Source organism: Rhinoderma darwinii, chromosome 2, assembly GCF_050947455.1.
Source record: "Rhinoderma darwinii isolate aRhiDar2 chromosome 2, aRhiDar2.hap1, whole genome shotgun sequence".
Taxonomy (NCBI): domain Eukaryota; kingdom Metazoa; phylum Chordata; class Amphibia; order Anura; family Rhinodermatidae; genus Rhinoderma; species Rhinoderma darwinii.
In genome coordinates this window covers 442,360,989-442,374,360 of record NC_134688.1, presented here as the reverse complement: position 1 = coordinate 442,374,360, position 13,372 = coordinate 442,360,989, and the positions used below count along the sequence as shown (strand labels likewise).

The 13,372-nt window shown below is 37.9% G+C and overlaps 1 long non-coding RNA gene across 1 annotated transcript in view; it reads right to left on the bottom strand.

Moving 5' to 3' along the window:
• Positions 1–6,527: 6,527 nt before the first annotated feature.
• Positions 6,528–13,372, bottom strand: part of LOC142741544 (uncharacterized) — a 57,461-nt gene continuing 50,616 nt past the window's right edge. The window contains exon 3 of the long non-coding RNA XR_012881182.1: positions 6,528–6,691. This is a non-coding gene — a long non-coding RNA (uncharacterized LOC142741544). The remainder of the gene's footprint in view (positions 6,692–13,372) is intronic.

Genomic DNA, 13,372 nt, shown 5'->3' with positions numbered 1-13,372 from the left:
TATTCAGTCACTGTGGTTATGGTGTGGCAGTATTAGTCGGTAACAGTATGGGGGTATTATTCAGTCTCTTCGGTTATGGTGTGCCAGTATTATTTGGTAACAGTATGCTGGTATAATTCAGTCACTATGTGGTTATGGTGTGGGGTATTATTCAGTAACAGTATGGGGGTAGTATTCAGTCACTATGTGATTATGGTGTGGTGGTATTATTCAGTAACAGTATGGTGGTATTATTCAATCACTATGTGGTTATGGTGTGGCATAATTTTTTCGTAACAGTATGGCGGTATTATTCAGCCACTATGTGGTTATGGTGTGGCGGTATTATTCAGTAACAGTATGGGGGTATTATTCAGTATTTGCGGTTATGGTATGGCGGTATTATTTGGACCTTATATTGTGTTGTTATTATTGGTAATACTGGTCATATAATAGTGAGTTGTGTTCAGTAACAGAATGCAGATAATATTTAATCTGGTATAGTGGTATGATTTAATGTATATGCATATAGATTAATTTTTTATGTCATAGGGGGGACATATGCTAGGGGGCTTTTAACGATCCTGGCCGCGCTAAAAATCAGCGCTGCAGCTTTTTCACACGCCTTTTGCATTGACTGTGTTTTTGATATAATAATTCAGCATTTGGGGCCACACCTTTTATTTTGTCCAGGGCCAAACTTTGTCTAAAACCCTGGGCCCATTGACATCTTAAAAGCAGTTAGCAGCTTCCTACTGTTTATTAGATTGCATGTCAGGGCATTAGCTAATGGATTTTAAGAGCAAAAGGCCCATATTTTATTCTTGCACAGTGGACCTCTGCTGTCTTTGCCTGCCCCTGCTATTGTGTATATCATCTCTAACACTTTAGTCATAGGTTATTAATCCATTTTGTAAAACTTGGTTTTATGTTACATTTGAACAAAAGTTTAATATTTCTGCCTTGTAACATTCCAGCAGTGTACAATCAAGTTGCAGTCCATTTTGCTGGTCTCCCTCCTTCAGCCTCAATGGCTTGTCACTCTTCACAGTCCTATAACACCATGTCTTGCTGTGTTGTCACTAATTAGCTCTGTGTATTCGATAGCTAGAAGTCTGCAGTAGACATATTAAGTGAACAGAGCAAAAGATAAAGCGTCAAGAGAGCATTTGTGCTAGATTCCTGTAGAGACTCTGTGGACCTGCACATACACAGACTATAAAGTAGAGAAACTTGGAAAAACATAAAATGATACTTATTTCTAACATTGACTACTTGACATCACTCTATAATTCAAGGCAATAAATATAATATAATTAGTAAACTGTATTTTTCAGCATAGTCCCACTGCTACACGATCATTACAAATATGGAGCATTTCTGTGAAAAATATTTATTAATTTATATTTTGTTTTAAAACATTATTATTTATGCAGTTTCAATTAGTGATGTATTTTTCAAAATCTCAGTTTTCCTTGTTATGCAATGTTAAATTATATTTACCATCCTTGATGAATCTTTATATATATATATATATATATATATATATATATATATATATATAGGTAGAATATTTATAGGTATATATATATATATATATTGCAAATAGCTCTAATTGCTCTGTCACTTTCAAATTCAACATTTGGTGTCCCGAGATATGCCTGAGGCTGCTCTTCGATCCTCCTTGCTACGTGAATTGCTGGCCCTCCACTTACTATCAATAATCCCAGCTACTGGAATCTGGTATCAACCCATTCAGTTTCCTAATTGTTCCCACTTGGGACAAGTAGGAAGATGTTCTTCAAACATGCAAACTAACCACTGACATATGTCACATTTTATTACTAGGCCCAATAACCTCCACAATGTACTATTAGTACCTTTTATATATTTTATATTTTTATTTAAACCTTTAATCTGTTCAATAGACCCTATACTCTGCCACTATAATCCCATATTGGTGTCGCAATCGGTGACAGAGATCAATCGAAACACACAACAATGCTATTAATTGTTATTTTATTTACGCATTCTTCACTTTTCCCAATGATCGATTTTTGGGCACATATACTTAAAATGTTCATTTTAAAATGTATTGGAACTATAAAATGTAACGTTTTTTTTTATTTGTGCATTGTCTGAGATGCCTTTATGTAGCCAATCCTCCTCAAAAGGGAGTGTGTCTGTTTATAAATGTTTATTCCCGCCAGTATGCTAGACACTTGCTACATAAATGTTGAGTGTATGCATACCCCTTTAAGCCTGATGAAGGCGCTGGTAAAGTGCTGAATCGCGTTGCTCATGTATTAATGAATACCCTTTACACTTTTGAAACCTTTTCGTGAAATGCCATTTCTGTTGGAGTTTCTCTCAGCACCCATAGAACCCGCTCTTTTTACTTTTAATAGAACATATGGAAAGGCGTTTTATTCCTGTCTGGTATGGTTATTTGTACACTGTATGTCCTATTGGAGGGTTCTTCAAAAAAATATCCACAAAGTGTATTATCAAATGTAAGGTTAGCCTTGGCCGCAATAATCCATGCAATAAAATGAATTATCTCGTTAAAATGGCAGCTGGGGCAGCAAATGAACAGTCATTTCTTAAAGTAAATGGAAGCAGGAAGGATGGGCAAATGTAAGGGTCTGAGGGACTTTGACACAGGCTAAATTGTGATGGCAAGATGGCTGGGTCAGAGAATTTCCAAAACGGAAAGTGTGGTGGGGTGTTCCCACTATGCAGTGGTTAGTACCTACCAAACATGGTCCAACTGGTTAACCGAACACAGGGTCATGTACACCCAAGGCTTAATAATAAGCTTGTAGAGCGAAGGATAGTCCGCCTGGTCCGAACCCACAGTAGAGTTATTATAGCACAAATAGCTAAACAAATTAAAGTTGACTATGATAGAAATGTGTCAGAACAAACAGAGCTTCACAGCTTCCTGCGTTTGGGGCTATGTAGACGCAGACCGGTCAGAGAAAACAAGCCGACCCCTGTCCACCTCCGAAAGTGCCTAAAATGGGCACGTGATCATCAGAATTGAACTATGAAGCAATGGATGGAGGTGCCTGGTCTGATAAATCATGTTTTAGTTTACAATCCTTGGATGGCCGGGTGTGTGTGCATCGCTAACCTGGGAAAGAGAGTTTGCACCAGGATGCACTATAAGAAGAAGACAAGCCGGTGAAGGCAGTGTGATGTTCTGAGCAATGTTCTGCTAGGAAACCTTGTGTCCTGGCATTCATGTAGATGTTACTTTGACACGTACCACTTACCTAAACATTGTTGCAGACTAAGTACACCCCTTCATGACAACAGTATTCCCTAATGTGAGTGATCGCTTTCAGTAGAATAATGCATTCTAACACACTGCAAATATTATTCCGGAATAGTTTGAGGAACATGGCAAAGAGTTCAAGGTGTTGACTTGGCCTCCAAATTGAGCATCTGTGGTATCTCCTGGAAAAACATGTCCTTTTCAACGGGGTCCCACCTCGCAATTTACAAAAGTTCAAAGATCTGTTGCTAACGTATTGGTCCCATGTATTTATACAATGTCTATGTGTATTGGTATTCTCCTACGCTTTAAGATATTATCTGGGGCAGCATATGTTTGGGAAAAAAGACACACAGATTAACATAATTAAGAAAAAAGTAAAGATACTTTGAATTTTCAGCAACAGAGGACATCATGCAGAGATACAAGATTAGTTTTAGTCCTGCACTTTGCATATTATTAGGGTCCCTTTCATATGACTAATTTAAGAAAATCTGAATCTATTGACATCTGAAGTCAATGCATTTATTGGTTTCTCTCAATGTTGATAACACGCTATTCAAGATCACACCTAGGAAAAAGCAAATATATATTTTAAATTTTAATGGTTTAGAAGCTACTGACTACTTTATTTACTCATATTCTGAACCATATACCTGGCATAGAAAGTTATGATCCTCTAGACTTGGAATATGGCTACTTTTATCCTGTGTACGTAAAACTTAATTGTATGCTGCAAAAGTATGCCGGCTTATTTTAAAATTACAGTACTTTTTTTCAGAATATTCTCGGATAATGACCTGTTTTTTTAAGTTTCAGATCCATTTTATGTGAACGTAGGTCACACCATTAACCAACAAATAGGACCAATATTAATTGCTGATCAATTTTATTACACCCCCGCTGATCAGCTATATTGAAGGGCGTGCAGCGCTCGTATGAGGGCTGCTTCCCCTTTATTTCTAGCTGCTCACGGTAAATCTTCGACACGCATTAAGGGTATGTTCACACGTAGTCAACAAAAACGTCTGAAAATCCAGAGCTGTTTTCAAGGGAAAACAGACCCTGCTTTTCAGATGTTTTTTTACCAACTCGCATTTTTCGCGGCGTTTTTCGCGCCGTTTTTGCGGCGTTTTTTACGTCCGTTTTTGGAGCTGTTTTCATTGGAGTCTATGAGAAAACAGCTCCAAAAACGTCCAAAGAAGTGTCCTGCACTTCTTTTGACGAGGCTGTATTTTTACGCGTCGTCGTTTGACAGCTGTCAAACGACGACGCGTAAATAACAGGTCGTCTGCACAGTACGTCGGCAAACCCATTCAAATGAATGGGCAGATGTTTGCCGACGTATTGGAGCCGTATTTTCAGACGTAAAACGAGGCATAATACGCCTCGTATACGTCTGAAATTTGGCCGTGTGAACATACCCTTAGTGGCGATTCACAGGCATTTGCAGCCTTTTCTACAATTCACTTCAATGAGAGAAAAGGCTGCAATACCTGTGAATCGCCACTAAATGTGTGTCGAAGATTTACAGTGAGCAGGTAGAAATAAAGGGGAAGCAGCCCTCGTACGAGCACTGCACCCCCTTCAAAACAGATGATTAGCTGGGGTGCCAGGAGTCAGACCCCGACCCATCAGCTATTAATGGCTTATCCTGAGGATAGGCCATATATTTTTACTGGCTGGAAAACCCCTTTAAATTATATAATTATTGTTGCCTGCAGCCACCACTAGGGGGGAACTTAGGAGCTAATTGTATACTATTTATGCAAAAATTTTATATTGAAACAGTATAAAGTAAGCAACTAAGTTCTCCCTAGCGCCAGGTGCAGACAGGGGATTAAAGTTCTGTATAATTTATTTTTTTTAAAAACAGCCCCGGTTATATAAAGATATAGTGAGAAATTCATTAGCACAGAACGGGGACCTAGACAGATAGTAGCAATGTTTCGACCCAAAATAAAAGCAGCATCTTTGTTAACCTCTTCAGGACGCTGCTATTTTGGGCCTGAAAGAAGCAGTTACTTATTTTGTTTTTTTTACAACTGCGTTCTGACGGCCATAACTTTTACATTTTTCTAACTACGTAGTCGTATGAGAACTTGTTTTTGTAGGACAACGTTTTTTAATGGCACCATTGTGAGGAACATAAAATGTATTCCAAAAAGTTTTGTTAATTCTATTTTTAGGGGGATGGGAAAAAAAACCAATGTTTTATGCTTTTTAAATTTACACCGATCATTGTGCTGCATAAATAACGTGTTACCTTTTTCTATGGGTCAGTAATATTATGGTAATACCAAGTATGTATAGTTTTTTTTATGTTTTACTGCTTTGCACAATAATAGCACATTTAATAGAAATAGAATCGTTTTTAAGTTGCTGTATTCCAAGAACCATAATTTTTTTACTTTTCTGTTCATGTAGCTGTCTGCGGATTTGTCATGTTTTTTTAATTGAACCATTTTTTGGCACATATAAATTATTGATTAATTTGTTTACATTTTCTTAACAGGGTATGGAAAAAAAGGAATTCTGCCATTGTCTTTTTCATTTGTATCCTTTTTTTTTTTTTTTTAACACTTGCAAAATAATGACCCTTTTTATGGATAAAAGTAGTTTTTTAATGTTAACACTTTTTTTTTCCTCATAAACTTTATTGAACTGTGAATAACAATTTTTTTAATTTTAGTATACTGGCCATACCAAAGCATTATTGCCTGTCAGTGTAAAACTGCCCTTAGTACGGCCAAATAGGCCCATAGTCATGGCATGCCTGGGGCCTTGGCAACCCATCGAAGCCTTGCGATTGTGTCTCGGGGCACCGATGGGGTGACAGAGACCGCCTCCTCCCTCTGTAGCCATTTAGATGCCGCAGTCGCCATTGATTGTAAAATGCAAGGTATTAAACAGCTGCGATCTGAGTTATTTCCGATACCAGCCATTGCAGAGGGATGTCGGCTGTATATTACAGCCAGCACCCGCTGCTGATGACGCGGAAACAGCTCCTCCTGTACCTGTGCTATCCACTGGGCCTACCATTAAATTCTATTGCGGTCAAAAGACCGGTAATGGTTCGCTAAATTTCGCTAACAGGTTAAAAAGTGGACGTTCACTTTAAAAAACAATTAAAAATGTCTGACCCAAAGCCTCATGGTCACAGACATTAGTATCATAAATAAACATCAATTGGCAACTGCAAAAAAAATATTTTAATAAACTATACTTTAAATGTTGAGAGAATAAGCAAACAAAGGTACCATGATAAAGAAATACCTCGCTCCAAGGACTGTCCTTGTTTATACCAGGTTGCAACACAACGAAGAGTACATTGCAATTTATACACAGATTGTAAGAAACTGTGATCTTCAAACCTCATTTGCTTTACAGGAAGGTTGTCACAAAACACAGCTGGAGCCTTGTATCTGCAACCTACAAAAATAAGAAAAGGAATAAATAGGAAGGTCGAGCAGAAAGAGAATATATATACCGATCAGTCATAACAATAAAACCACTGCCTGATGAAGTGAATAGCTTTGACAAGGGCAAAATGATGACAACTGGATCAGAGCATATCCAATATGGAGTGTTCCGGTATGCAGTGGTTAGTACCTACAAAATGTGGTCGGAGGAAGGACAACCGGTGAACTGGTGACAGGAACATAGGTGCCCAAGACTTATTGATGTGCGTGTAAAGGCTAGCCTGTCTGGTTCAATTAACCCTGTAACGACGAGCGACTGATATATCCGTCACAAGCAGGTGCTAGTTCCTACAGAACGACGGATATATCCGTTGCTCTGATCGTGTGGGTACTGCCAGTGTACACAAACGATCAGTGGCAGGCGCACGGCTGTTATACATAGCCTGGCTCCTGCCCCAACTGCCGGAATTGAAGTGCGCTCCGATTCCAGCAGTTTAACCCATTAGATGATCCCGGCAGTTTAATCCATTAGATGCTGCTGTCAATAGCATCAGGGGCATCCAATGTGTTTGACAGAGGGAGGGAGCTCCCTCTGTCACCTCATCTGCACCCCCGCAAAGAAATCACGGGTCGCCGTTGGGTTTCCATGGCAGCCGGGTGCCTAACAAAGGCCTCCATGTCTGCCTTCAGTAACTGCCTATTAGGTCATGCCAGACGCAGTATACCAAGTATACCAAGGCATTATATAAGCGATCAGCAGATCACATGGTGAAGTCCCCTAGTGGGCTAAGAAAAAAAAAAGGAAAATAGTTAAATAAAGTTTATGGAAGAAAAAACTAAAACCACTTTTTCCCCAAAAAGTGGATTTATTTTGTAAAAGTGTAAATAACTGTAATAACATAAACATATATGGTAGCGCCGTGATCGTAACAACTCAAACAATAAAGTTAACACATTAATTAAAAGGCCAGGTGAACGGCGTAGAAAAAAGATGCAAAAAACAACGGCAAAATTCCTTTTTTTCCCCCATTCCCCCCATAAAATATAAAATAAAAGTTAATCAATATGTCCCATTTACCCCAAAATACTACCAATAAAAATTACCCCGCAAAAAACAAGCCAACATATGGCTGCATTGATGGAAAAATTGTTACGACTCTTGAAATGCGGCGATGAAAAAACAAGTAATTTTTTTAAAAGCATAGGAAAACATAAAACCTTTACATATTTGGCATCCCTGTAATCGTGCCGACCCATAGAATAAAGATAACATGTTATTTAAACTGCATAGTAAACGGTGTAAATTTCTAAAGTGAAAAACAATGCAGTAATAGCTGTTTATTTTCAATTCTTTCCTAAATTAACCCCTTCAGGATACAGCCTGTTTTGGCCTAGTGGACACGGATGATTTTTTCAAATCTGACATGTATCACTTTATGTGGTAATAACTTTGGAATGCTTTTATCTATCCAAGCGATACTGAGATTGTTTTCTCGTGACATATTGCACTTTATGTTAGTAAAAAAATTTGTTTGATAAATTCAACTTTTATTTGTGAAAAACTTCACATTTTAGCGAAAATTTGCCTTTTTCTAAATTTAAATGTATCTACTTGTAAAAGAGATAGTAATACCACACAAAATAGTTACTAGTTAACATCCCCCATATGTCTACTTTATGTTTGCATCAGTTTTTTCACGTCCTTTTATTTTTCTAGGACGTTACAAGGCTTAGAACTTTAGCAGCAATTTCTCATATTTTCAAGAAAGTTTCAAAATTAAATTTTTTCAGGGACCAGTTTAGTTCTGAAGTGGCTTTGAGGGCCTTATATATTAGACAGCCCCATAAATCACCCCATTTTGAAAACTGCACCCCTCAAAGTCTTCAAAACCACATTCAGAAAGTATTTTAACCCTTTAGGCGTTTCACAGGAATGAAGTCCATTTAGAGGTAAAATTTACAAATTTTATTTTTTTTACTGAAATTCATATGTAATAAAAAAAATTCTGCAACACAGAAGATTTTACCAGAGAAACGCAACTCAATATTTATTGCCCAGATTCTGAAGTTTTTAGAAATATCCAACATGTGGCCCTAGTGTGCTAATCGACTGAAACACCGGCCTCAGTATCAAAGGAGCACCTAGAGGATTTTGGGGCCTCCTTTTTTTAGGAATATATTTTAGGCACCATGTCAGGTTTGAAGAGGTCTTGTGGTGCCTAAACAGTTGAAACCCCCCCAAAAGTGACCCCATTTTGAAAACTACACCCCTCAAGGCATTTTGTCTAGGGGTATAGTTAGCATTTTGACCCCACAGTTTCTTTGCAGAATTTAGTGGAGTTAGTCTGTGAAGATGAAAATCACCTTGTTTTCTGCAAAAACATAGAATTTTTTCATTTTTATATGGAATAAAGGAGAAAAAGCACCCCAAAATTTGTAAAGAAATTTCTCCTGATTACAGAAATACCCCATGTGTGGCCATAAACTGATGTTTGGACTCACAGCAGGGCTCAGAAGGGAAGGAGCGCCTTTTGGATTTTGGAGCGCAGAGATTGCTGGATTGGTTTTAAGTGCCATGTCGGGTTTGCAACGCCCCTCAAGGAATTTTTCTAGGGGTATAGTTAGCATTTTTACCGCACCGTTTTTTTGTAGAATTTAGTGGAATTAGACCGTGAAAATGAATATCAACATTTTTGTCCACTAAAATGTTTAATTTTTTAATTTTCACAAGGAACAAAAGAGAAAAAGCACTCCAACATTTGTAAAGCAATTTCTCCCGAGTACGGCAATACTCCATATGTGGTCATAAATGTTTTTTTATTAGAAATTAATTAACCCTTTCAGGACTGATCCTTTTTTGCTTTTTCATTTTTGTTTTTCACTCCTACGCCTTCCAAGAGCCATAACTTTTGTATTCTTCCATCAATAGAGTGGTGTGAGGGCTTATTGTTTGCGGGAAGAGTTTTAGTTTCTATTAACTTGATTTAAAGTACCATAAAATGTACTGGGAAACTGAAAAAAAATAATTTGCTGGCTGAAATTGTAAAAAACTGTGATTCCTCCATTGTTTTTACGTCTTTCACCGTGCGGTAAAAACGACAACTTTCGTTTTATTCTGCGTCTCAATACGAATTCGGTGATACCAAATTTATATAGGTTTTTTTATATTTTACTACTTTTACAAAGAATAGACTATTTGCTAAAAAAAAATAATTGTTTTGTATCATCACATTCTGACAGCCAGAACATTTTTATTTTTTGGTCGATTGAGCAGTCTGGGGGCTTATTTTTGGCGAGACGAGCTGTAGCTTTTATTGGTACCATTTTATGGTACATATAACTTATTGATCACTTTTTATTACATCTTTTTTAGCGCTAAGGTGACCAAAAAACAGCGATTTTGTCGTTTTACATTCTTTATTTCTTACAGCGTTCACGGTGCGCAGTAAATTACCTTTTACTTTTTTCTGCGGGTCGGTACGATTACGGCGATACCATATGTATATAGTTGTTTTATGTTTTGCAGCGTTTGCACAATAAAATTACGTTTCTAAAAAATAATCTATTTTCTGAGACACCATATTCTGAGCCGTAACTTTTTATTTTTTAGTCCAAAAAGCTGTGGGAGGTCTTGTTTTTTGCGGGAAGGGTTGTAGTTTTTAATGGTACTATTTTGGGGTAAATGCGACTTTTTGATCACTTCTTATTCTATATCATGCGAGGGGTGGTGACCAAAAAATAGCGATGCTGTCATCGTTTTTCGTTTATTTTGTTTGCGGCGTTCACCGCGCGGGAAAAATTACATTATAGTTTCATAGTTTGGGTCATTACGAACGCGGTGATCCCAAATATGTATACTTTCTTTTAACGTTTTCATTTTTTTCCTATAATAAATGACTTATTATAGGAAAAAAACAACTTTTATTTTGACACTTTTATAAAACATTTTTATTAACTTTTTTATTTATTTTTTACAATTTCTTTTCTTACCTGTAGCTCTGAGGGCTGCTAGAATACATTACACTACCTAGGTAGTGTAATGTATTCCAACTATCAGTGTGACGTCACAGTCACTCTGACAGTAAGGCTGGGTTCACACGACCTATTTTCAGACGTGAAAACAGTCTGTCTTTTCAGACGTAAATGCCTGCTATCGTGTGCACATACCCTTAGTCTACGAGGACCAGGCAGAGGCCCGCTGGCCGGCAAGAGTGAAGTTTCAGTTGTCGGTGACAGTTGACCTCCCGGTTCCCGGTGCACACTGTCGCTGACAGTGTTTACCGGAAACAGCTCAGTAACTATACGACCTTGTGCGGGAAGTAAACTCCCGCGACGACGTATAGTTACTTACTCGTGCGGGTAGGGGTTAAAGTTAATAAAAGTTGATCAATATATTACATACACGTAAAAATGGTGCAATTAAAAAATACAACTCGTCCCGCAAAAAAACAAGCCCTTATACGGCTATGTCGATGGAACAAAAAAAAGTTACGACTCTTAAACTGCGACAGTGAAAAAACTAAAAATAATCTTTTGGCATCAACGCGCAAAAGAGCTTGGTCATTAAGGGGTCAAAGGCATAAAGAGGTTTAGTGGCATGCTCCATCAGATGCCATCTTACAGAAGTAATGCTTCTAGGAAAGGATATCTCTGTAATACGGCTTTTTGTTAAGTGCATATGGCAATTTACAAGTAATTGTTTATATTTCTTTATTGAAAAAAACAGGTGGGGGAGCACAACATATTTCAGGACATGTTGAGCTATAAAAGAAAATACAACGTGCTCTAAAAATTGCACTTTTAACTAACACAGCGGACCTCATATATCAAAACTGCTCTGGAAAAAAATACAGTTGCACTGTGAGTTGCTATAGGCACCCAAAATGTATAAATCCATGAATTTACTTTGCATTTGTAGCTGCAATACCAGACACAAAAAAAAATGGAAAAGGGTGGCGCTATGTCTAGAAAAAAATTTAGTATTTTTTTTTAAAAAACAATCTTAATCCGGGACAACTTCTTTAATTTTTTGGGGTCATATTTTCTTTATGCATCGGAGAGCGTGTGTTGGTTTTAATCTCGAGACCATGGCCTTTACCTATGATGCTCTGTTGTATGTTTCTTTGCCTGATGAAGAGATCGGTCCGGTCTCGTAACGTGTAGCATTCTTATCCATTAAACATATATCTCATATAAACTTCTTGCCTTGGATGGAATTTTTCAATTCCACAACATTTGGACAGCGCTGGGCATGCTCTTTACAGGATAAATAAACTTTTGTTCAACATCTGAAAACATCCCACGGTTAACCCCTTAACGCTCAGCGACGTACTATTCAGTCATGCTGACCGCCCCGTTCGCGCTCAGTGACGGAATAGTACGTCACGGGAGTAACGGCCATTTCGGCCGTCTTCCCGACACATACAGGAGCTGTGACAGCTGCTGTCTTGTACAGCGGTTGCCGCAGCTCCTATAGCGGGGACCGATCGCTGTGTCCCCACTGATTAACCCCTTAAAAGCCGCATTCAATTGCGATCGCGGCTTTTTAGGGGTTAAGCTACCATCGCCGGCCTGATACACGATAGTGGCTGGCGATGGTGACTATGGCAACCAGACACCTAACAATGGCGTCCGGCTATGCCATCGACGGAAGCCTAGTGGGTCCTGACAAAGTCAGGACCCACTATGCTTGCTCTCAGTGAGTACCTGACAGCTCTAATACACTGCACTACGGATGTAGTGCAGTGTATTAGAATAGCGATCAGGGCCTCCTTCCCTCAAGTCCCCTAGTGGGACAAAGCAATAAAGTAAAAAAAAAAGTAAAAAAAAGATGTGTAAAAATAAGAAAATAAAAGTTTAAAAAATGATAAAAGTTAAAATGCCCCTTTTTCCCTTATCAGTCCTTTATTATTAATAAAATATATAAACAAACAAATAAACTATACATAATTGGTATCGCCGCGTACGTAATGGCCTGAACTACAAATTATTTTGTTATTTATCCCGCACGGTGAACGCCGTAAAAAAATAAATAAATAAATTGTGCCAGAATCACAATTGTTTGGTCACTCCACCTCCCAAAAAATGGAATAAAAAGAGATCAAAAAGTTGCATGCACCTAAAAATGCTAATGATCGAAACTACAGTTTGTTACGCAAAAAATAAGTCCTCGCACGGCTTTATTGATGAAAAAATAAATAAGTTCTGGCGCTTAGAATAAGGTAACACAAAAAGTAAATGATTTTTTACAAAACGTATTTTACTTGTGCAAACACCATAAGACATAAAAAAAACTATAAACATCTGGTATCGCTGTAATCGTATCGCCCCGCAGAATAAAGTGAATATGTCATTTATAGCGCACGATGAATGCTGTAAAAAAAAAATAGTATAAAAAACAATAGTAGAATTTCTGTTTTTTAGTCACCACGCCACCTAAAAATAGAATAAAAACTGATCAAAAAGCCGCATGCACCCCATGAAAACTACAATGAATTCCTCAAGGTGTCTAGTTTCCAAAATGGGGTCACTTTTTGGGGGTTTCCACTGTTTTGGCACCACAAGACCTCTTCAAACCGGACATGGTGCCTAATAAAAAGGAGGCCTCAAAATCCACTAGGTGCTCCTTTGCTTCGGAGGCTGGTGCTTCAGTCCATTAGTGCAATAGGGCCACGTGGGATATTTCTCAAAA